Source organism: Ranitomeya imitator, chromosome 4 (assembly GCF_032444005.1).
Source record: "Ranitomeya imitator isolate aRanImi1 chromosome 4, aRanImi1.pri, whole genome shotgun sequence".
Taxonomy (NCBI): Eukaryota; Metazoa; Chordata; class Amphibia; order Anura; family Dendrobatidae; genus Ranitomeya; species Ranitomeya imitator.
The window spans coordinates 472,831,749-472,857,664 of NC_091285.1; the positions used below are offsets into that span (position 1 = coordinate 472,831,749).

The 25,916-nt window shown below is 43.9% G+C and overlaps 1 long non-coding RNA gene across 1 annotated transcript; it reads left to right on the forward strand.

The window, feature by feature from the left end:
• Nucleotides 1-6,259: 6,259 nt before the first annotated feature.
• Nucleotides 6,260-8,466, forward strand: LOC138674210 (uncharacterized). The gene is made up of 3 exons (XR_011320531.1): nt 6,260-6,312; nt 7,792-7,811; nt 8,359-8,466. It is a non-coding gene; the product is annotated as an uncharacterized lncRNA (long non-coding RNA).
• The last annotated feature ends 17,450 nt before the right edge of the window (nt 8,467-25,916 follow it).

The window sequence follows — 25,916 nt, forward strand, 5'->3', positions numbered from 1 at the left end:
TCATATTCCTTCAATTTTTGCATTATGGATTGAACAGTGTTCTGTAAGATGTTCAGAGCTTGGGGTATTTTTTATAACCTAACCCTGCTTTACTCTACTCCACAACTTTACCCCTGACCTTTCTCATTTTAATGATGCTGTGTGATCCCTAATTTTCTTAAAAGAATTCTATGATGCCTCCACAGAACAGGTGTAGTTAAACTGACAAAATATTACACACAGGTTGACACAATTTATTAATTATATGACTTGTTGAGGCAATTAGCAACTCAGAATTTTATTTAGGTATATCAGACTAAAAGTGACTGAATACAAATGCTTTTTTCAATTTTCAGATTTATATTTTTAAAATAATTAGAAATCCCTATATAATTTACTTTACGTTTTACAAACACTTGCTATGCTGTGTAGGTGTGTCACATAAAATCCTAATAAAATGCACTTACTTTTGTGGGTATAAAAAGAAAAAAAATGTGGAAAAGTTCATGGAAAAGAAATACTTTTCAACAGTACTGTAAGTACCAAACAAGCCCTTTAACAATTTCAAAGAAATTGATGACCTAGTTCTCCAAAAGCTCAGTTCCTTCCCAGTTTGAAGGTCACAGTGAGTATCTATTGGCTCCTCATCCTCCAGGCCAGTTACCTCAACAAATGGAGTATCACGGGGCTCGGATGAATATTCAATGCTGTTTGCCATTTATATGCTGCCATTAGCAAAATAGGCCAGGAGTCAGTGACACATAACTGACTATAAAATCCAGGTAAGCTAAATTACAAGAATGAACAAAAGCAACCTGAACCATAACAAAAACTGAGGCACTTTTTGTCTAACGACAGCATCTAACAGCAAAATGACAACCTTCAGCCTTAACACCTCCATCACTGGGAAACACAACCCTTCAAAACTCAGACTGGGTAAAAAATTTGGGTGTAGTTATTGACAGGGAACTGTCACTCAAGACACAAATATCAGTCATCATTGGGTCTTCATTTTATCATTGCCAAATGTAAACATCTAATTCCAGTAGAACACTGGTACAATACATGCCCTTATAATCTCCCATTTGAACTACTGTCATGTTCTACATGTGGGCCTTTCAAACACAGAAATACATCACCTTCAGTTAGTCTAAAATGCTGCAAATAGTTTAATCATCAATCAACCTCGTCATTGTTCAATGACACTGATCCTCAGCACAATGCACTGACTGCTGGTAAAATGTGGAATAACTTTTAAAATTTGTCCTATTCCTTAAGGCTGGGGTCACATGGCTATTGAACCTCTCATGTGAGAGAATCTGACTGATTATGTTAATGCCACTTGGATCAAACTTTATCAGAGTTTGATCCAGGTGTCATCTTAGTATGATCCGATTCCCTCACATGAGATATTCACAGCACAGATGTGGAGAAGATAGAAAACTTAATTTCTTCATCTATACCATTCTCTGTGTCTGCAGATGTTGGACTACATTCGGATGACATCCAAGTGCTGTCGGATGTCTCACACACACCCATAGACTTGTATGAGTGCGCGTGATCCAATAAAACATCCAATAACACTCGACCTTGTTATACTGTATGACCATTTAACTGTGCCCTTTAAGTTATTAACCACTTTGGCCCCAGCTATTTGTAAGATCTACTAAAACTTTATACTCAATGCTGACCGCTTAGATAAGCAGGCTGGAATAACCTGACCATACCCAGTACTCAGCTTACAGCATTTGGAAGCAGCTCCTTTTGTTAGACAACCCCCAGACTCTCAACTTATTACCTGGATCAATCAAAAAGATATCAATATGGAACCCATTTAAATCATGATTCATTATGCACCTCTTCAGTTTTATATTTAAAGACAAATATCATTGCCAATGTCAACATCAGAAGTTATGCCAAATTGACTAATTTACTCTCCAAATGCGCTTTGGGCACATTGTGAGAAAAGTTCAATGCAAATGTTTGTTGTTATTATCTTCACTGCAGCTTTTATTGGCAATTTAAGAATCAATTCACACATTGCATGTCTGCTGCAGACTTTAATTCTGCAGATGTCCTATTCGGAAACCACTTTCAGATGAATGGAAACGATTTTCTGATGTCGATTTTTTCACAACAAAATCTGAAGTCTCTGGATTCTCCGTAAAAGAAGCATTGCTGTATAAAGAATAGGCTTATCCTGCAATGCTCATGACTCAGGCTCTTATAATTAATAGTAACGCCTTTAGCATGGAAAGCACAGAAAAGTTGTAGCGCTAGATAAATTCAATGCAGCATTTTATCGTTAAACCTCTGGGGGCTCTTCTGTCATATCCTCATAGTCATTTAGAAATTGCAGATCCTGGAAATTAGAAATCAATGTGCGGCTCATTGGGAGGTGCTGGCATTTGGTTTTTAAGTTCTACAAACAGCCAAGCACTTGAGAACATACTGCAGTGAACAATGACAGGCTGTGAGTTGGAGCACTGTGGGGTATTCTCTGATGAAGCCGTAATAGATATTTCAAGTTAAGTCAAGACCTTTTATCATATTTAGACAGACTCCAAAGAAAGTACACTCATATCTGAAAATGGAAACGATTCCCTGCTGGCACATTCTCTTTCTTTCTTCTGTTATGCTCGCAGCTTGATTTCTACTGGCAGTATGTGATGCACCACTAGGGATTCCTGGCACTATCAATAAGGAAAATGGAAGACATTATTAAAATTAAAACGCACGGTGTCATGAATATCAAGTTAAGAAAATAGAAATGAATTATCAACAAAAACCCTGTCTAAATTGGCTTGAAATGAATGGTGTACAGAATATGCCAACAAACATACGCTTAGCTGAAAATTATAGCTATATACAAAATCTGTCTGTTATACAAAAAGAAAACATTTTACAGTTTTAGAATACGAGCATTCATTGCTGCCTTACTTTATCACAAAGTTCAATACTATATGTTAGAGGAAGAGCATTTTTCTTTATGGCAACGTCTTGCTCTTGATTATATACCGTATATACTCGAGTATAAGCCGACCCGAGTATAAGCCGACCCCCCTAATTTTGCCACAAAAAACTGGGAAAACTTATTGACTCGAGTGTTAGGACTGGCGGAACGCACCAAGACAGATGGTATAGATGCGTTCGCAATCCGGGGTCCACCGTGCAGGTGAAAACCTGCTGCTAGCAATTAGCAGACTATATGGTGGTACACTAGAGTATACATGCGTGGGTTAACCTCACCCAGCGTGAAAGAAGCAATCCTGTTAAGGCACAGGACCGCTGTACCGCACCTAAAGCGCGAGCAAGTAGTCAGCGAACTCAACCCCAACTGGGATTGAAGTCCGATTAGACCCTTGCTGGCGCAACACCGCAACTGGGTGTGAAATGAAACAGAAGAGCATGCAGTGCCGCACTGACGAACGCCACTAACCACCCAGGCTTGGGTAAGGAAAGCACAGAGGAAGTGCACGGCGCCGTACTGGCGGTCACAGCAACTGGACGCTATAATGTGTGACTAGTGCTGTAGGATAAGTCGGGCGCTAGGTAGCAGCCATACACCTTCCGCGAACAGTCATACCATAGGGTAGGGGTATCCAAGGACGACTTGCACTCACAACATACACACATTAGCAATTGTTTGACAATACTAGCGCATGGCCGTGCGGTCATGCGCAGTTTATATAGCAGCAGCACAGGAAGTGGCCACAGCACTTTTGCCCCTCTAGGACCTGCCAAGAGGACCAATGGAATGTGCTGCAGAGCCTGAGCACATGACCCTCGATCTCCAACGGGAGACCTTACGCTGGGCATGCTCAGTACGTGCAGACAAGGACTTAGTCCCAGAGAAGTCCGCTCGCTGCTGACCAGCACAGACTTTAATAGCAGAGACTGGAGAAGCAGCAGTAACTCTCAGAACAGAGTGAGAATAAGCAAGACGTTGGGACCGACGTCCTTGCTGAGCAGACTCCACTGCGGCTGGACAAGAATGGGAGACCGCAGCGGAGGTGGCTCGAGATTCCCCCTGTGCAGAAGCGGGAACTCGACCCCTAATACTCGAGTATAAGCCTAGGGTGGAAATGCAGCATTTACCGGTGAATTTCAAAAATAAAAATAGATCATTATTTCCCCATAGCTGTGCCATATAGTGCTCTGCACCGTTCATATTGCCCCATATATGCTCTGCACCGTTCATTTTTGCCCAATATCTGTGCCCCATACAGTGCTCTGCACCGTTCATATTGCCCCATAGATGCTGCACAGATGCCCCATATAGTGCTCTGCAGCGTTCATTGTGCCCCATAGATGCTGCACAGATGCCCCATATAGTGCTCTGCAGCGTTCATTGTGCCCCATAGATGCTGCACAGATGCCCCATAGTGCTCTGCACCGTTCATATTGCCCCATAGATGCTGCACAGATGCCCCATATAGTGCTCTGCAGCATTCATTGTGCCCCATAGATGCTGCACAGATGCCCCATATAGTGCTCTGCAGCGTTCATTGTGCCCCATAGATGCTGCACAGATGCCCCATATAGTGCTCTGCAGCATTCATTGTGCCCCATAGATGCTGCACAGATGCCCCATATATTGCTCTGCAGCGTTCATTGTGCCCCATAGATGCTGCACAGATGCCCCATATATTGCTCTGCAGCGTTCATTGTGCCCCATAGATGCTGCACAGATGCCCCATATATTGCTCTGCAGCGTTCATTGTGCCCCATAGATGCTGCACAGATGCCCCATATAGTGCTCTGCAGTGTTCATTGTGCCCCATAGATGCTGCACAGATGCCCCATATATTGCTCTGCACCGTTCATTGTGCCCCATAGATGCTGCACAGATGCCCCATATATTGCTCTGCAGCGTTCATTGTGCCCCATAGATGCTGCACATAAATCTGTGCCATGGCCGCTGCTGCTGCAATAAAAAAAAAAAAACACATACTCACCTCTCTTGATGGCAGCTCCCAGCGTCTCGTTCCGGCGTCTCCCCGCTCTGACTGATCAGGCAGAGGGCGCCGCGCACACTATATGCGTCATCGCGCCCTCTGACCTGAACAGTCAGAGCGCAGACGCCGGGAAGATGGAGCGGCGTCCGGCGGCTGGAACGTGGACAGGTAAATATAACATACTCACCTAGTCCCAGCGATCCTCGCGCTGTCCCTGCCTTCCTCCCCGTCTTCTGTGCTGCAGCCTCTTCCTGTCAGCGGTCACCGGCACCGCTGATTAGAGAAATGAATAGGCGGCTCCGCCCCTATGGGAGGTGGAGCCGCCTATTCATTTCTGAAATGAGCGGTCCCACGTGACCGCTGAAGAGGGGAAGAAGCTGCAGCACAGAAGACGGGGAGGAAGGCAGGGACAGCGCGAGGATCGCTGGGACTAGGTAAGTATGCCTCAGCACCCTCACCCGCCGACCAGATCGCTACCGTGACTCGAGTATAAGCCGAGAGGGGCACTTTCAGCCCAAAAATTTGGGCTGAAAATCTCGGCTCATACTCGAGTATATACGGTACCTTATTTTATGATTTATAAGATGTGCAAATATCTCGTGCTCTTGGCAGACATTTTGTGTTCTAAAAGTAATGGTAGATTATTATTATTATTATTATACATTTTTATAGCGCCATTTATTCCATGGCGCTTTACATGTGAATACGGGGCAAATATAGACAAATACATTAAACATGAGCAGATAACAAGGCACACGAGTACATAAGGAGGGAGGACCCTGCCCGCGAGGGCTCACAGTCTGCAGGGGGTGGGTGAGGATACACTAGGAGAGGGAAGAGCTGGCTGTGCGGCTGTTCAGTAGGTTGAGGATCACTGCAGGCTGTAGGCTTGTCGGAAGAGATGAGTCTTCAGGTTCTTTTTGAAGGTTTCTATGGTTAGATTATCAGAGAAAACTCTGAACAAACTTACAATTTATTTGCATTGGAAAATGGAGACAAATGGTCAAGGTTATGTCATTTGTATTCGTCGATTTGTGACTGATGTTAAGATTATGACACATTATCTACAACCATTTTGGACCTTGTACATTGATTTAAGATTAACTATTTGTCTGGAAAGCTGATTCTGACATGTTAAAGGAAATGAAATTAATAAAAGAAGAGCAGGACCTCAATAAACTTTGGAACCAGAGAGAGAAATAGAGCCCTAAAAAATAACCTTTATTATTTATATTTAAAAGCATAAAAAATCTTTAAAAAGACACACTATGTGCACCCTTGTGGCCATATGGAGAGAAACTGACACCTTCCATAGGGCCCCTGATGAACCCTGATGACTGCAAGGGGAAGCGCTTCAGCATTTCCAGATTAATGGGTATGTTTATGCACATTACTGACTATAGGACATGCAGGCCGATAAGCATTATGGCATTTGTCTTTTGTCTTTTGATTACATGAATAAGCATAAAAAATTGTGCATACATTCCTGCATATCTAAAAAGCTTATTACTTTTTTCAGCTTAATTTTGGGACTTTATTTCAGAGCTTAGAGACTATGTTATGAGAAATGCATATTTAAATGTATACTGGATATTGTATATTGTTTTATATTGAAGGACATTGCTTCCTGCATTCTTTTGAATAATTTTTAAATTTATCGCCTCATCTATAAATTTGTTTGGATACTTTAATTTGATTTATTATAAAACTTTACTATTGGAAGACATATATATGTCTCTATTTTTGATGTACCCATTTATGCGATTCATGAATACTGTTCCACTGTCTGTGCTACATTTTGATAAATAATTTAGGTGTATAATAGGGTATTCAGAGATACCGACGTTGCGCGGGGGCACAATATTGCATACATTAGGTTGCCAAACTATGTGGTAAGGTAGGATAATTAGTAGGGTATAATAGGGAATCAATAGCCCTCCATATATACATATATGATATTTGTAATTTTTGGTCAATCATAGATACCTTACTTTTTACAAATCACACTTCTATTATTTGTTTTTTTAGAGAGTGTCTTTTTACTAGAGTTTGTGCTTTTAAATATAAATAATAAAAGTTCTATTTAGGTGTCTATTTCTTTTGCTGGTTCCAAGATTCTGACATGGTAAGAAGCAGAAGATTTTAAGCTAAAATTTTTAACTTTAAAAAGTTTTAACCAGTAAATCATTCCTAAACTATTGCAAAACAATAGCGCCCAGTTGGAGACGATTGAATATTTTGAAATTAAATTTTTTCTTAAAAATTTAATTTGCAGTAAATACATTTGCCGGGAATCTCAGTTTCTCTAATTGCCCTGAAAAAAATGTGTATAACACACTTAGGATTCCTAGGAGTGTATCCTATTTGTTTAAATCCCTTTAGCACAAACTTTGTAATGTCAAAGTAATGTAATCATAAAAACAAATTGTTACCCATTAGTAACGAACAACCCTTTTAGTAACACAGATCACAGACACACAGACAGACTTTTCATGGTTTTGTACAATTAACAAACAGATAAAAAATGATTTCTCTTAAAGGGAATCTGCCCCTCCCCTGGATGTATATGACCTAGTAATATGGGCATATAGAAATAGAAATGTTACACTAGTCCTACCTGTATGCCTCATATTAATGGTCTTGCTGTTGAGAAATGTTATATTCTGTCTTTATGATAATGATTTCTTCCAGGCTCCAGGGCGTGTGGTGCCTGGAAGAAATGCCTCCTTCCTGTCTTCATTGTAATACTACCCCAGTGCCTGGAAGAAATCCCTGCCCTCCCTTCTATGGGCACTACATTCAGAATGAGAAATGCAACATTTTTAACCTCAATTATTTATCCCTTGCTAAAAAGGATGTAGTAAGAATTGCAAGGTAGGTATACATAAAGAAGAACAAAATGTGAGAGTGGACCGCTGTGTAGGTGTGGCATGTACGGTGGTCTAATTGGACTGGTAAAACAGGTGTGTAAATTCAGACATGTGTGTGATAGCTGCAAGCCATTATGGGAAAGCCTGTGTGGTCATGATGACTGTGTTACTGTCAGTCTTGTGCTATGGAAGCACCTTTCAGCCTTGTGTAAAAAAGCTGGCATTTTGGGGCAATTTGCGCTAAATTGCAAAATTTGGGAATTTGCAAGGATCTGCAAATTTCATAAAATTTGACTCAAATTTGATTAACATCAAATTGATTCCTTCATCTCTAATCTCCCAACAAGATAAGATAGCCTGGAACTGTAAGGTGCTTGAAGTTAGTTTTTCCACACCTGGAAAACCACAGTTTGGAGTCTTATTTGTTAAAAGGGTAATCCCAGAATCAAAAATTGTCCCTTGTCTAAAGAATTCTAAATGGTCAATGGTGGTTTGTGTCTTGCACTTGCCTGATGGATGGCTATTTTTAACCAGTGTCTTTCTAATTGTAGAATTTTCTACAATGATTTGTAAAGAGGTAAGCGAAAAGTGAAATGGATTCATCGGATGCCCTTGGTTTCTACGTTGTGACAAATATGGACTGCTGTTATTAACGGCTTTCTGCCATTAAAATAGAACAGAAAATGAAAGCGAAGGTGAGAACCCAACCTAAATGCATATAATCCATAATACAACAGTACTTTATAGTTTGCAGTGATTTACTGTGTCATGCTGTACAGTTACCTCATTGTGATCACTCAGTTCCAACAGCTTTGTCTGAGCCATAAATCAGTTGGTATTGAATAATGGGTAAACACTTTTTAAGAGTGGCCTCCTTTACCATTGCTAATAGTTAAGTAAAAGGATTGCAAAAAATGCAATCTACTTAGATGTAATGGAAAAAATGTTTACACTGGAGCCAGTATATTGAGCCACTAGAAATGCTTTCAGTTCATGTTATACACTATAATAGCATACCATTTGTAAATTTATCGACTTCTACCTAAAACCTATTGTAGAAACACTGCCTTCGCATGTGAAGGATACAACGGATGTCTTGCTAGGGTTGAAGGCCTCCTTGTGGACAGGGAAACTATCCTCGTGACTGCGGACGTAGAGACATTGTACACGTGTATCAGTCACGAGGATGGGATCCGAGCGGTCCGCTTCTTCCTGGAGGCCTCCAACCTGGACGGCCCACTGTGTGAGCTCATCCTGGAACTGCTGCGCCTTGCCCTCACACATAATTTTTTTACTTTTAAAAACCAGTTTGATCATCAGAAGCGTGGCGCGGCCATGGGTGCGGCCTGTGCCCCCGCGTACGCCAACCTTTTCCTGGGTTTCTGGGAGAGGTTGGTGTTTGGCGTTTCGGGGGCAGGGGCCGCCGACCATGTGCTGTGCTGGTTACGCTATATTGATGATGTTTTATTTTTGTGGCGGGGCACAGTGCAGCAGCTGGATGAGTTTATGGCTATGATCAATGACATTAATTTCAATATTAAATTGACATATAGATATGATGCAGTTAAAATTGACTTTTTGGACATCAGTCTGGAGGTGGATTCATCTTCCACCATCCAGACGGATGTTTTCCGTAAGGAGACATCAGTCAATTCATTAATACATGCCACTACTGCACATAGCCATTCCACAGTTAGGACCGTCCCGGTTGGACAGTTTCTACGGGTGAGGCGGATCTGCTCTACAGACCAAAAATTTGAAAATCAAGCGCTGGATTTGAAAAGACGCTTTCAACAACGCGGTTACAGCCAAAGATGTATTAAAAACGGCTATAACAGAGCAAAGTCGGTATCTCGAGACTCATTATTGTATCACAAAAGGAAAAAACAGACAAAAAGGATGAAAACATACGGTTCATTTCAGTTTTTAACCACGAGTGGGACAATATGCGTCACATTTTGACTAAGTATTGGCCTATTCTCAGTGCCGAGCCCTCCCTGAGACCCTTCCTCACCGACAGACCCCTCATGACCCCTCGTCGCTCTAAAAATCTAAGCAATTTGCTTATTAAAAGCCACTATATAGCTCCGACCCCTAATTTCTTTGGTAATACACAGCCTAAAAAGGGTTTTTTCAAATGTGGTCACTGTGTGGCATGTGCAAATACGTACCAAATTTCCACTTTTTGTTCTGTGGATCATAAAATATTTGATATTAAAGAATACATCTCCTGTGCTACCAGGAATGTAGTGTACTATGCTACATGCGCGTGTTCCCTCATATATGTGGGGCTTACGTCGCGCGAATTGAGGACACGAATTCGGGAACACGTTAGGGACATCTGTGCGGCCAGAACAGTAGAGGATGTATCAACCCTAAAAACCATTCCTAGGCATTTCCGACTAGTACACAATTGTGACCCCAAAGAATTTAGGGTCAGAGGCATTGATGTTATACACACAGGCATTAGGGGTGGTAATGTCAAAAAACTGCTGGCACAAAGGGAACTCATGTGGATAGTCACACTTGGGACTGTTAAACCGGCTGGGCTAAATGAAGCCCTTAATTTTGGTCCTTATTTATAAATTGTTATATGACATAAAATGGTTCTTGGTTTAAATATGTATATATATTTTTTCTTTCATCTCCATGTCTCTCTGTGTTCTCTTCCCCTGCTTTTTATGTTGTTTTAATGCTTTTTTGTCTTATATTCATATTTAGGTCTTTTTAATATTATCCTTCCGATGATTGGTATTCTCCTTTGACCTGGCAATATGTACTCAGCCAATGGCATTTACTTAAAAATATAATGAGGATATCGATCTACATGTGGCCGTTCACAAGAGCCGTGGGACTTTTCTACACACCTGTGATATATATGAGAGGACGTTTTCTAACCTGCCTGTGCACTTATCCACGATTCATATGAAGATATATTATGGACATGGATTGCTCAATGCTATGAATCGTACTTCTGTGACATGGGGTTACGCCTCCATATTGACGTAAGCAGTGTTGTTTGGCTGCTTCTGACACAGTGGGTGTTACTCGCTCCACTGGTCTCTCGCTGTGGTGCGTGTGCGCGCGCCTCCGCCGTAGCTCCGCCCTCCCTCCTCCGGCGACTTCCTGCGGCGGGCGCGGGCGGGACCTGTCGGTGCCCGCCTGGCTCCCGTAGCTGGATGTGTCCGGGAGTGGGGGCGGTTGGACTTGGTGGGCGACGCGCGCATGCGCCGGATCATCACGACCTCATTAGGAAATCGGACAGCTGGTTTTTAATTGATTTATGCACTATTTAAGGCTTGCTAGGCACTAATACAGCATACTACCCCTTGAGAACGTGAGGCGAAACGCGTGTCGGGGCATGTATTAGCGGTCTATCTGCAGTACGGTGAGTCCTTTTCCCCTCTACCCTCTCTATTATGTCTGATTTCAGGCATGTATTGTGGGTGTGATCCCTCGGTTATTCATACATCATACTTATGTTGCACTCTATGACCTTCCATTATTGGGATTTGTTTGTGGGGACTTTCTCTTGCCTGTACCATTCCCATATTATTTTTATGTGGTGATATACATACTATTAGCCTGCAGTAGACCTATTTCTGGTGTCTTACACTTTTATGTGTCTATGTTTGCACTGTCATTATGTGATGGCTGTGTGTGTCTATATGTGATATTTTTGTTTCAATAAAATTATGTTTATACTTTTTTATGAACTTCCATTTGTCCTCCTGATTTATATTGATTGCTGTATGGAGGTAATTGTGATGGTTGTGACTAATGTCAGTCACTAAAATGAAGCTGGAAATTTTGATACTCATATTGTTGTCTGTGTTTTTCACAGTAGGTCCCAGCATTATATTGATGGATTTCAGAGCCCGCGACGGAGCATGGCTCTTACAATTGAATGATGCATGTAAAGACACCAGTGTTGCAGGTGTTGAAGTGAATGATAGGGGATTAGTGGAGATGACTAGAGTTGAGCGACCTTGACCTTTTTAGAGTCGAGCCGGGTTTCGCGAAACCCGACTATCTCAAAAGTCGGGTCGAGTTAAATCGGCCGATTATGACGTAAAGTCGGGATCGACCGAAACACGAAACCCAATGCAAGTCAATGGGGCAGCATAGTCGGCAGTGAGTGGGGGCCAGGAAAACACCTAAAGTGCCCATTTTAATGCCAAAACCATGCATTCTTCTTAATGAAGCTTGTCAATCTTAATTTCCCTTATAATAATAGTTAAGGTAAGGTAAGTATTTAAACTTTGCAAGTGCTGTGATCCTGAGCAAGAAGGGGGGGCCCACTCGTTGGCATTGGCACTGGCACAGGGCCCCTCAAAGTATGGCGGTGTGTTTGCACGGCGGGGGCGCCTCCCACCGGCAGCAACACTTTTGCGTACTATGAGAGGCCCTGTGCCAGTGACGTCACCAAAAAGTATTCCTCCCCCCACCTGATGAAGGAACCTGCACTTTCATCTGCACCTTCCTCTTTGTCCCCGTGTAAGGTGGTATGGTATGCGGGAAGAGCAACCTGACTTTCAGCAGGGTCACAATGTTGTTGTGTAGCATGCACGGGGAATGTTGCGTTATGGGTCAATGTACCAGCAGACTCATCTATCACTGGCTGGGCAATGGGCAGGATGAGGAGGAAACACAGATATAGGGCCAAAGAATAAAGTTGGCTAAATGCAGTTCAAAATTGGTAACACAGGAATAACCAGGGGGCATTGCAGTGGAGGACAACTGGAATGAGAGGCTGACACAGAGAGTAGGCCCAAATCAGTAAGTAGTCGAAATGCAGTTCAAAATTGGCAACCGTAGTAAACAGGCGGCACAGCTTTGTTCAGTGGAGGAGAACAGCAAGGAGTGGCAGACACCGATAGTAGGCCCCAACCCAACTAGTAGGCCAAATGCAGTCTAACAATAACAACTACTTAACGAGCGCCTGAAAACGGAATTTCAGGACAGGAAACCAGGAGAACAGCAAGGAGCGGCAGACACTGTTAGTAGGCCCCAAACCAACTAGTACGCCAAATGCAGTTGTTCCATTTAACCACAATTTAACGAGAGCCTGAAGATAGAAGCTCAGGAAAGGCAACCTGGAGAACACCTTGGAGTGGAACACACCATCTCTCTCCACCCCATACCCATTTTGTAGGCCTAATGCAGTGTAGTTTTCTACAACTACTAAACGAGAGTCGGAAGACCGAAGCAATGGCAAGGAAACCTGGGGAACACCTTGGAGTGTAACACACCATCTCTCTCCACCCGATACCCATTTTGTAGGCCTAATGCAGTGTAGTTTTCTACAACTACTAAACGAGAGTCGGAAGACCGAAGCAATGGCAATGAAACCTGGGGAACACCTTGGAGTGTAACACACCATCTCTCTCCACCCGATACCCATTTTGTAGGCCTAATGCAGTGTAGTTTTCTAGAACTACTAAATGAGAGTCGGAAGACTGAAGCAATGGCAAGGAAACCTGGGGAACACCTTGGAGTGTAACACACCATCTCTCTCCACCCGATACCCATTTTGTAGGCCTAATGCAGTGTAGTTTTCTACAACTACTAAACGAGAGTCGGAAGACCGAAGCAATGGCAAGGAAACCTGGGGAACACCTTGGAGTGTAACACACCATCTCTCTCCACCCGATACCCATTTTGTAGGCCTAATGCAGTGTAGTTTTCTACAACTACTAAACGAGAGTCGGAAGACCGAAGCAATGGCAAGGAAACCTGGGGAACACCTTGGAGTGTAACACACCATCTCTCTCCACCCGACACCCATTTTGTAGGCCTAATGCAGTGTAGTTTTCTGCAACTACTAAACGAGAGTCGGAAGACCGAAGCAATGGCAAGGAAACCTGGGGAACACCTTGGAGTGTAACACACCATCTCTCTCCACCCGATACCCATTTTGTAGGCCTAATGCAGTGTAGTTTTCTACAACTACTAAACGAGAGTCGGAAGACCGAAGCAATGGCAAGGAAACCTGGGGAACACCTTGGAGTGTAACACACCATCTCTCTCCACCCGATACCCATTTTGTAGGCCTAATGCAGTGTAGTTTTCTACAACTACTAAACGAGAGTCGGAAGACCGAAGCAATGGCAAGGAAACCTGGGGAACACCTTGGAGTGTAACACACCATCTCTCTCCACCCGATACCCATTTTGTAGGCCTAATGCAGTGTAGTTTTCTACAACTACTAAACGAGAGTCGGAAGACCGAAGCAATGGCAAGGAAACCTGGGGAACACCTTGGAGTGTAACACACCATCTCTCTCCACCCCATACCCAATTTGTAGGCCTAATGCAGCCTACTTTCCGACAACTACTAAACGAGAGCATGAAGATCGAAGCTCAGGAAAGGCAACCTGGGGAACACCTTGGAGTGTAACAAACCCTCTCTCTACACCACGGAAGGGCTGATTCTTAGGAAGGAAGGCTGTCGGAAAGAAGCAGGGCGCGTCCGAGGGTGATTATATTCTTATTAGGTATATAATCACCCTCGGACGCGCCCTGCTTCTTTATTTGTAATGAATGTTCATTTGCAATGTGGTTTTGACTTACTCTATTTTTTTGGTAAATAATGATTTTATTATTTTCATTGTTGTGCATCTTCTTGGCAATAATATAAAGAAGACGCGACAGGACAACACTCGGTGGATGCCATATCTGTGTTTTAAATTGAGAAAAACTTTCAGTTAACTACTTGCAGGAGAAAGTTATTGTAGCTGGTGGCCATTTTTAGTACTGTACCAGATTTTTGTTGTATGTGTTTGTTTTTAATGTTAAAATGTCTGCATTTGATATCTCTCCAGTATTTTCTTTTTTATAAGCAAAATACTTATTTTTATATTTTCTGATGTTGGTTCAAGGGGTACACGGGCAGCAGTAGACAGGTCAGTGGAGGCCTAGTGGAAGGAGGGACCGCAGACAGGCTTCAAAGCCCTAACATAATAAATTGGGCTGGCTGTAGGCAATTTAAAATTGGTTCCAGGGGAACACGGGCAGCAGTAGACAGGTCAGTGGAGGCCTAGTGGAAGGAGGGACCGCAGACAGGCTCCGAAGCCCTAACATAATAAATTGGGCTGGCTGTAGGCAATTTAAAATTGGTTCCAGGGGAACACGGGCAGCAGTAGACAGGTCAGTGGAGGCCTAGTGGAAGGAGGGACCGCAGACAGGCTTCGAAGCCCTAACATAATAAATTGGGCTGGCTGTAGGCAATTTAAAATTGGTTCCAGGGGAACACGGGCGGCAGTAGACAGGTCAGTGGAGGCCTAGTGGAAGGAGTGACCGCAGACAGGCTTCGAAGGCCTAACATAAGAAAAATGTCAATACAATGGTATTGACAGTGCCAGGCATTGAAGGATGTCAGCACATAGACTAAACATTGGTGGAGTTGTGAGAGAAAATTTTGCAAGTCGTAGAGCACTGTTTGACCTGGGGGGGGGGACTGTCTTATGGCCGGCGGTACAGGCCCAGGGCCCCTCATATTACAACGGTGTGTCTGACGTTGGGTGCGCACCACCACCGCCAGACACTTTATTGTACTATGAGGGACCTAGTGGCAGTGCCGTCGACCAAAAGCGGGCACACACACCTCTTCAGACAAACAGTACTCTCACGGGTGCTGGCGCCAAGTGGCGATACCACGGCCCCGTGTGGGGACTTTGGCCATTTAGGGAGGTGTTAACATGTCGGATGCTGGACAATCAGGTGCTGCAAATTACGAGATTGGAAAAGTCGTTCAGAATAGTCCACAGGCAAGACCTTTACATAGGAAAGCTAGGTGTCAGCCGGGCAAGGTGGGGCAAAAGATTTCGAAATCCAGTTGTAGTTCATTTTAATGAAGGTTAGATCATCTACATTTTGGGTAGCCAGACGAGTCCTTTTTTCTGTTAGTATTGAACATGCAGCACTGAATACTCTTTCTGATATGACACTAGCTGCCGGGCAAGCAAGCTCCTGCAATGCATATTCTGCCAATTCTGGCCAGGTGTCTAATTTTGATGCCCAGTAATCAAATGGGAATGACGGTTGAGGGAGAACGTCGATAAGGGATGAAAAATAGTTAGTAACCATACTGGACAAATGTTGTCTCCTGTCACTTTGAATTGATGCTGCAGTACCTGTCCTGTCTGCGGTCATAGCAAAATCACTCCACAACCTGGTCAGAAAACCCCTCTGGCCAACGCCACTTCTGATTTCTGCCCCTCTAACACCTCTGGTCTGCTGGCCCCTGCAGCTCGTGTTAGAACGATCACGGGCGCTGTGTGCAGGGAATGCCAGAAGCAAACGGTCAATAAGAGTTGATTGTTTGGTTGCTAATATTAGTTCCAAGTTCTCATGTGGCATTATATTTTGCAATTTGCCTTTATAGCGAGGATCAAGGAGGCAGGCCAACCAGTAATCGTCATCGTTCATCATTTTTGTTATGCGTGTGTCCCTTTTGAGGATACGTAAGGCATAATCCGCCATGTGGCCCAAAGTTCCAGTTCTCAAATCTGTGGTTGTGCTCGGTTGAGGGGCAGTTTCAGGCAAATCCACGTCACTTGTGTCCCTCCAAAAACCAGAACCCGGCCTTACCGCGCCAACAATTTCCACTGGCCCCGGAAAAGCTTCCTCATTAAAAATATAATCATCCCCATCATCCTCCTCGTCCTCCTCCTCCTGTTCGCCCGCTACCTCGTCCTGTACACTGCCCTAGCCAGACAATGGCTGACTGTCATCAAGGCTTTCCTCTTCCTCAGCTGCAGACGCCTGATCCTTTATGTGCGTCAAACTTTGCATCAGCAGACGCATTAGGGGGATGCTCATGCTTATTATGGCGTTGTCTGCACTAACCAGCCGTGTGCATTCCTCAAAACACTGAAGGACTTGACACATGTCTTGAATCTTCGACCACTGCACACCTGACAACTCCATTTCTGCCATCCTACTGCCTGCCCGTGTATGTGTATCCTCCCACAAAAACATAACAGCCCGCCTCTGTTCACACAGTCTCTGAAGCATGTGCAGTGTTGAGTTCCACCTTGTTGCAACGTCTATGATTAGGCGATGCTGGGGAAGGTTCAAAGAACGCTGATAGGTCTGCATACGGCTGGAGTGTACGGGCGAACGGCGGATATGTGAGCAAAGTCCACGCACTTTGAGGAGCAGGTCAGATAACCCCGGATAACTTTTCAGGAAGCACTGCACCACCAGGTTTAAGGTGTCAGCCAGGCAAGGAATGTGTTTCAGTTGGGAAAGGGAGATGGCAGCCATGAAATTCCTTCCGTTATCACTCACTACCTTGCCTGCCTCAAGATCTACAGTGCCCAGCCACGACTGCGTTTCTTTCTGCAAGAACTCGGACAGAACTTCAGCGGTGTGTCTGTTGTCGCCCAAACACTTCATAGCCAATACAGCCTGCTGACGTTTGCCAGTAGCTGCCCCATAATGGGAGACCTGGTGTGCAACAGTGGCAGCTGCGGATGGAGTGGTTGTGCGACTGCGGTCTGTGGACGAGGTCTCGCTTCTGCAGGAGGACGAGGAGGAGGAGGAGGGGGTGCGAACGGCTACAGCCAACTGTTTCCTAGACCGTGGGCTAGGCAGAACTGTCCCAAACTTGCTGTCCCCTGTGGACCCTGCATCCACCACATTTACCCAGTGTGCCGTGATGGACACGTAACGTCCCTGGCCATGCCTACTGGTCCATGCATCTGTTGTCAGGTGCACCTTTGTGCTCACAGATTGCCTGAGTGCATGGACGATGCGCTCTTTAACATGCTGGTGGAGGGCTGGGATGGCTTTTCTGGAAAAAAAGTGTCGACTGGGTAGCTCGTAGCGTGGTACAGCGTAGTCCATCAGGGCTTTGAAAGCTTCGCTTTCAACTAACCGGTAGGGCATCATCTCTAACGAGATTAGTCTAGCTATGTGGGCGTTCAAACCCTGTGTACGCGGATGCGAGGCTAAGTACTTCCTTTTTCTAACCATAGTCTCATGTAGGGTGAGCTGGACTGGAGAGCTGGAGATCGTGGAACTAGCGGGGGTGCCGGTGGACATGGCAGACTGAGAGACGGTGGGAGATGGTATTGTTGCCGCCGGTGCCCTAGATGCAGTGTTTCCTACTACGAAACTGGTGATTCCCTGACCCTGACTGCTTTGGCCTGGCAAAGAAACCTGCACAGATACTGCAGGTGGTGCAGAAAATGGTGGCCCTACACTGCCGGAAGGGATGTTGCGTTGATGACTAGCTTCATTGGCCGAGGGTGCTACAACCTTAAGGGACGTTTGGTAGTTAGTCCAAGCTTGCAAATGCATGGTGGTTAAATGTCTATGCATGCAACTTGTATTGAGACTTTTCAGATTCTGCCCTCTGCTTAAGGTAGTTGAACATTTTTGACAGATGACTTTGCGCTGATCAATTGGATGTTGTTTAAAAAAAATGCCAGACTGCACTCTTTCTAGCATCGGATACCTTTTCAGGCATTGCAGACTGAGCTTTAACCGGATGGCCACGCTGTCCTCCAACAGGTTTTGACTTTGCCACGCGTTTTGGGCAAGATACGGGCCCGGCAGATGGAACCTGTTGCGATGTTGATGCCTGCTGCGGCCCCTCCTCCTCCGCTTCAGAACTGCTGCCGCCTGCACCCTGTTCCCCCAATGGCTGCCAATCGGGGTCAAGAACTGGGTCATCTATTACCTCTTCTTGTAGCTCGTGTGCAACTTCGTCTGTGTCACCGTGTCGGTCGGTGGTATAGCGTTCGTGATGGGGCAACATAGTCTCATCAGGGTCTGATTCTTGATCAGCACCCTGCGAGGGCAATGTTGTGGTCTGAGTCAAAGGACCAGCATAGTAGTCTGGCTGTGGCTGTGCATCAGTGCACTCCATGTCAGATTCAACTTGTAATGGGCATGGACTGTTAACTGCTTCACTTTCTAAGCCAGGGACGGTATGTGTAAAGAGCTCCATGGAGTAACCCGTTGTGTCGCCTGCTGCATTCTTCTCTGTTGTTGTTTTTGCTGAAGAGGACAAGGAAGCGACTTGTCCCTGACCGTGAACATCCACTAACGACGCGCTGCTTTTACTTTTACCAGTTTCACGAGAGGAGGCAAAAGAGCTAGAGGCTGAGTCAGCAAGATAAGCCAAAACTTGCTCTTGCTGCTCCGGCTTTAAAAGCGGTTTTCCTACTCCCAGAAAAGGGAGCGTTCGAGGCCTTGTGTAGCCAGACGACAAACCTGGCTCCACAGCTCCAGACTTAGGTGCAATATTTTTTTTCCCACGACCAGCTGATGCTCCACCACTACCACTACCCTCATTACCAGCTGACAATGAACGCCCCCGGCCACGACCTCTTCCACCAGACTTCCTCATTGTTTTAAAAACGTTACCAAACTAACGGTATTTGTTGCTGTCACACAACTTACACGGTGAGCTATAACTTCAGTATGATTTAGCTACCCCTTTACAGGTGGGTGAGACCACAACGAAAATCAGGCACAATGTTACACACTCTGTTGTTGGTGGCAACAAATGAGAGAGATGCCACACACGCAGGACTGTCACTGAAGCGCAAATGTAAATATTAATCTCCCACTGATTTGTTTTTTTTTTTTAAAAGGGAGACTTTAGTAAAAAAAATAAATAAAAAAAAAAGATTTTTTAAGGAAGAATTTATAAACCAAATAAAATGAAATGATTGTTTCAGGGAGAATTTAGAAAACAAATTAAAAAAAAATAGGCTGTCTATGGCCCACTGAGTGAGAGAGGACGCACACAGGAGTCAGGAGTGGCACACAAGCCCAGAGGCCAATATTTATCTCCCACTGATTGATTTAGTGATTTTTTCAGGTAGATTTTGTAACCCAAATCAAGCAAAAAAATTAATAGGCTTTCTATGGCCCACAATTGGAGAGAGAGAGAGATGGCACACCTAGGAGTCAAGACTGGCACACAAGCAGAAAGGGCAATATTAATCTCCCACTGATTTGATTTTTTTTTTTTTTCAGGGAGACTTTAGAAAAAAAAAATACAAAAAAATGAATTTTTCAGGAAGAATTTAGAAACAAAATAAAATAAAATGATTGTTTCAGGGAGAATTTAGAAAACAAATAAAAAAAAATAGGCTTTGTAGGGCCCACTGAGTGAGAGAGGACGCACACAGGAGTCAGGAGTGGCACACAAGCCCAGAGGCCAATATTTATCTCCCACTGATTGATTTAGTGATTTTTTCAGGTAGATTTTGGAACCCAAATCAAGCAAAAAAATTAATAGGCTTTCTATGGCCCACAATTGGAGAGAGAGAGAGATGGCACACCCAGGAGTCAAGACTGGCACACAAGCAGAAAGGGCAATATTAATCTCCCACTGATTTGATTTTTTTTTTTTTTCAGGGAGACTTTAGAAAAAAAAAATACAAAAAAATGAATTTTTCAGGAAGAATTTAGAAACAAAATAAAATAAAATGATTGTTTCAGGGAGAATTTAGAAAACAAATTAAAAAAAATAGGCTTTGTAGGGCCCACTGAGTGAGAGAGGACGCACACAGGAGTCAGGAGTGGCACACAAGCCCAGAGGCCAATATTTATCTCCCACTGATTGATTTAGTGATTTTTTCAGGTAGATTTTGGAACCCAAATCAAGCAAAAAAATTAATAGGCTTTTTCTGGCCCACAATTGGAGAGAGAGAGAGATGGCACACCCAGGAGTCAAGACTGGCACACAAGCAGAAAGGGCAATATTAATCTCCCACTGATTTGATTTTTTTTTTTTTTTTCAGGGAGACTTTAGAAAAAAAAATACAAAAAAAATGATTTTTTCAGGAATAATTTAGAAACCAAATAAAATAAAATGATTTTTTCAGGGAGAATTTAGAAAACAAATAAAACAAAAAATAGGCTTTCTAGGGCCCACTGAGTGAGAGATGACGCACACAGGAGTCAGGAGTGGCACACAAGCCCAGAGGCCAATATTTATCTCCCACTGATTGATGTAGTGATTTTTTTCAGGTAGATTTTAGAACCCAAATCAAGCAAAAAAATAAATAGGCTTTCTATGGCCCACTGAGTGAGAGATGACACAGACAGGGATGGCACTCTAGCAGAAATGCCAATCTTAATCTCCCACAAAAAAAAAAAAAAAAGGAACTGTCCTTCAATTACTATCTCCCTGCAGTAATCTCAGCCAGGTATGGCAGGCAGCAATAAGGAGTGGACTGATGCACAAATTAAATAAAAAGTGTGGACAAACAAACAAGATAGCTGTGCAGAAAGGAAGGAACAAGAGGATTTGTGCTTTGAAAAAAGCAGTTGGTTTGCACAGCGGCGTACACACAGCAATACAGCTTCCACTGTCCCTGCACACCGAAGGTGGTGTTGGGCTGTGGAAATCGCTACAGCACAAGCGGTTTGGTGGTTAATGGACCCTGCCTAACGCTATCCCTGCTTCTGACGAAGCGGCAGCAACCTCTCCCTAAGCTCAGATCAGCAGCAGTAACATGGCGGTCGGCGGGAACGCCCCTTTATAGCCCCTGTGACGCCGCGGACAGCAAGCCAATCACTGCAATGCCCTTCTCTAAGATGGTGGGGACCAGGACCTATGTCATCACGCTGCCCACACTCTGCGTTTACCTTCATTGGCTGAGAAATGGCGCTTTTCGCGTCATTGAAACTCGACTTTGGCGCGAAAGTCGCGTACCGCATGGCCGACCCCACACAGGGGTCGGATCGGGTTTCATGAAACCCGACTTTGCCAAAAGTCGGCGACTTTTGAAAATGAACGACCCGTTTCGCTCAACCCTAGAGATGACAAGTAAATTTAAGGATCTTACACGTAAAAGGACAAAAATATGGTGGAACCATGCATATTTAGAAAAATATCTGCAGAAGGGGCTTATCCCAAGAGGATTACGGGTTCAAGTTTTCCCCTCATTTCCAGTTGAAAGTTTAGATATACGGGAAAAATGGGAAAACTACGCAAATATCTGTTCATCTGGCTTTATGCAGATACTAAAAGAAATGAATGCTGAATCCCTCCAGAATATTGAAAAAGAAATGGAGGAGCTACAAAGCAATATAAAAAAGGACATGCCGGTTGAGGCCCTTATAAAGTTTAACGTTGAGATACAGGAGGAGACACAGAAATGAGCTGAGGAAATACAGCTAATGAAATCTAAAAAATTCCAACGGGATATTAATGATAAAAATCAGAATAAAATGTACAAGTGGAGAAACCCAGGTGAAAGGTCACGTTCATTCTATAGAAACGAATCCCGATCACGATCCCGGTCTGCCTCAGTGAAATCAATGAGGGGAGTGACACAGCAGACTACAACTATAAATTGACCTGTATCTCCTAATGACGTACCCACAGCTAGTGGAACCAGTAGGAAAATGCACACCAGACAAAATGCTAAGAAGGGAGCAGAGGGGACATCGGTGGGGAATAAGTCTCAGGGAGGTCTGCAGGTAATTAATTTATCTGACCATTTACTAACTGATAATCAAATTGAGGTACTGAGTAAGGGCCTTTCTTTTTCTCCCACTAATGGTTTTAACTATTTTACAGCACTGAAGGACCTTCATCTCTTCTCACGTAAATTGGTCTTAAAGAAACTGCACTGTAGAGGTACCAACGACTTGGATGGTTGGAGCCCTGCGAAGAGAGACACCATATATATTTTGGAAGAACTTCTCGATGAGCAAAATCCAGATGATGGAGGTGGGTTTCCTAGTGCCATTCTTCCCAGGTCCACGAGGTTCCCTCCCTTGTCACTCTGCCCAGCGGTAGAGATATTTACCAAGTTGGTCTCAAATGAATTAAAAACGTTATCCTCACGCCGCCGCTATGACAATTTAACTAGCAAACAGAGGGAAGCCATACGCCAATTACAGTCCTTTGATGACGTGGTATTTAAGGCGGCCGACAAGGGGGGGAACATCGTGGTCTGGCCAATCATTAAATATGAACGAGAGGCATTTAAACAACTACGTGATAATCAGGTATATACAAAATTAGGCTATAACCCGGTGGTGTCTTTCTCCGCACAGCTCCAAAAAATTCTTACTAAAGCTTTTGATTTAGGTGTCATCAACAAAAAGGTCCTTGATGGACTTACAGTGCAGTTTCCAAAGGTGCCGACGCTCTATCTGCTCCCTAAAGTCCACAAGGACGCCGTCAACCCACCGGGACGTCCTATTGTGTCCGGAATAGATGGTCTTTGTGACCCCATATGTAAATTTATCGACTTCTACCTAAAACCTATTGTAGAAACACTGCCTTCGCATGTGAAGGATACAACGGATGTCCTTGCTAGGGTTGACGGCCTCCTTGTGGACAGGGAAACTATCCTCGTGACTGCGGACGTAGAGACGTTGTACACGTGTATCAGTCACGAGGATGGGATCCGAGCGGTCCGCTTCTTCCTGGAGGCCTCCAACCTGGACGGCCCACTGTGTGAGCTCATCCTGGAACTGCTGCGCTTTGCCCTCACACATAATTTTTTTACTTTTAAAAACCAGTTTTATCATCAGAAGCGTGGCGCGGCCATGGGTGCGGCCTGTGCCCCCGCGTACGCCAACCTTTTCCTGGGTTTCTGGGAGAGGTTGGTGTTTGGCGTTTCGGGGGCAGGGGCCGCCGACCATGTGCTGTGCTGGTTACGCTATATTGATGATGTTTTATTTTTGTGGCGGGGCACAGTGCAGCAGCTGGATGAGTTTATGGCTATGCTCAATGACAATAATTTCAATACTAAAATTGACATAAAGATATGATGCAGTTAAAATTGACATTTTGGACATCAGTCTGGAGGTGGATTCATCTTCCACCATCCAGACGGATGTTTTCCGTAAGGAGACATCAGTCAATTCATTAATACATGCCACTACTGCACATAGCCATTCCACAGTTAGGGCCGTCCCGGTTGGACAGTTTCTAAGGGTGAGGCGGATCTGCTCTACAGACCAAAAATTAGAAAATCAAGCCCTGGATTTGAAAAGACGCTTTCAACAACGCGGTTACAGCCAAAGATGTATTAAAAACGGCTATAACAGAGCAAAGTCGGTATCTCGAGACTCATTATTGGTTCACAAAAGGAAAAGAGACAAAAAGGATGAAAACATACGGTTCATTTCAGTTTTTAACCACGAGTGGGACAATATGCGTCACATTTTGACTAAGTATTGGCCTATTCTCAGTGCCGAGCCCTCCCTGAGACCCTTCCTCACCGACAGACCCCTCATGACCCCTCGTCTCTCTAAAAATCTAAGCGATTTGCTTATTAAAAGCCACTATATAGCTCCGACCCCTAATTTCTTAGGTAATACACAGCCTAAAAAGGGTTTTTTCAAATGTGGTCACTGTGTGGCATGTGCAAATACGTACCAAACTTCCACTTTTTGTTCTGTGGATCATAAAATATTTGATATTAAAGAATACATCTCCTGTGGTACCAGGAATGTAGTGTACTATGCTACATGCGCGTGTTCCCTCATATATATGGGGCTTACGTCGCGCGAATTAAGGACACGAATTCGGGAACACGTTAGGGACATCTGTGCGGCCAGAACAGTAGAGGCTGTATCAACCCTAAAAACCATTCCTATGCATTTCCGACTAGTACACAATTGTGACCCCAAAGAATTTAGGGTCAGAGGCATTGATGTTATACACACAGGCATTAGGGGTGGTAATGTCAAAAAACTGCTGGCACAAAGGGAACTCATGTGGATAGTCACACTTGGGACTGTTAAACCGGCTGGGCTAAATGAAGCCCTTAATTTTGGTCCTTATTTATAAATTGTTATATGACATAAAATGGTTCTTGGTTTAAATATGTATATATATTTTTTCTTTCATCTCCATGTCTCTCTGTGTTCTCTTCCCCTGCTTTTTATGTTGTTTTAATGCTTTTTTGTCTTATATTCATATTTAGGTCTTTTTAATATTATCCTTCCGATGATTGGTATTCTCCTTTGACCTGGCAATATGTACTCAGCCAATGGCATTTACTTAAAAATATAATGAGGATATCGATCTACATGTGGCCGTTCACAAGAGCCGTGGGACTTTTCTACACACCTGTGATATATATGAGAGGACGTTTTCTAACCTGCCTGTGCACTTATCCACGATTCATATGAAGATATATTATGGGCATGGATTGCTCAATGCTATGAATCGTACTTCTGTAACATGGGGTTACGCCTCCATATTGACGTAAGCAGTGTTGTTTGGCTGCTTCTGACACAGTGGGCGTTACTCGCTCCACTGGTCTCTCGCTGTGGTGCGCGTGCGCGCGCCTCCACCGTAGCTCCGTCCTCCCTCCTCCGGCGACTTCCTGCGGCGGGCGCGGGCGGGACCTGTCGGTGCCCGCCTGGCTCCCGTAGCTGGATATGTCCGGGGGTGGGGGCGGTCGGACTTGGGGGGCGACGCGCGCATGCGCCGGATCATCACGGCCTCATTAGGAAATCGGACAGCTGGTTTTTAATTGATTTATGCACTATTTAATGCTTGCTAGGCACTAATACAGCATACTACCCCTTGAGAAAGCGAGGCGAAACGCGCGTCGGGGCGTGTATTAGCGGTCTATCTGCAGTACGGTGTGTCCTTTTCCCCTCCACCCTCTCTATTATGTCTGATTTCAGGCATGTATTGTGGGTGTGATCCCTCGGTTATTCATACATCATACTTATGTTGCACTCTATGACCTTCCATTATTGGGATTTGATTGTGGGGACTTTCTCTTGCCTGTACCCTTCCCATATTATTTTTATGTGGTGATATACATACTATTAGCCTGCAGTAGACCTATTTCTGGTGTCTTACACTTTTATGTGTCTATGTTTGCACTGTCATTATGTGATGGCTGTGCGTGTCTATATGTGATATTTTTGTTTCAATAAAATTATGTTTATACTTTTTTATGAACTTCCATTTGTCCTCCTGATTTATATTGATTGCTGTATGGAGGTAATTGTGATGGTTGTGACTAATGTCAGTCACTAAAATGAAGCTGGAAATTTTGATACTATAATAGCAGGTAGCATATACTTTAGAAATAATTTATTTAATTAATTTGTGTAGTCAAATTATATTTGAACAACATTTGCAAATATTCAGTAAA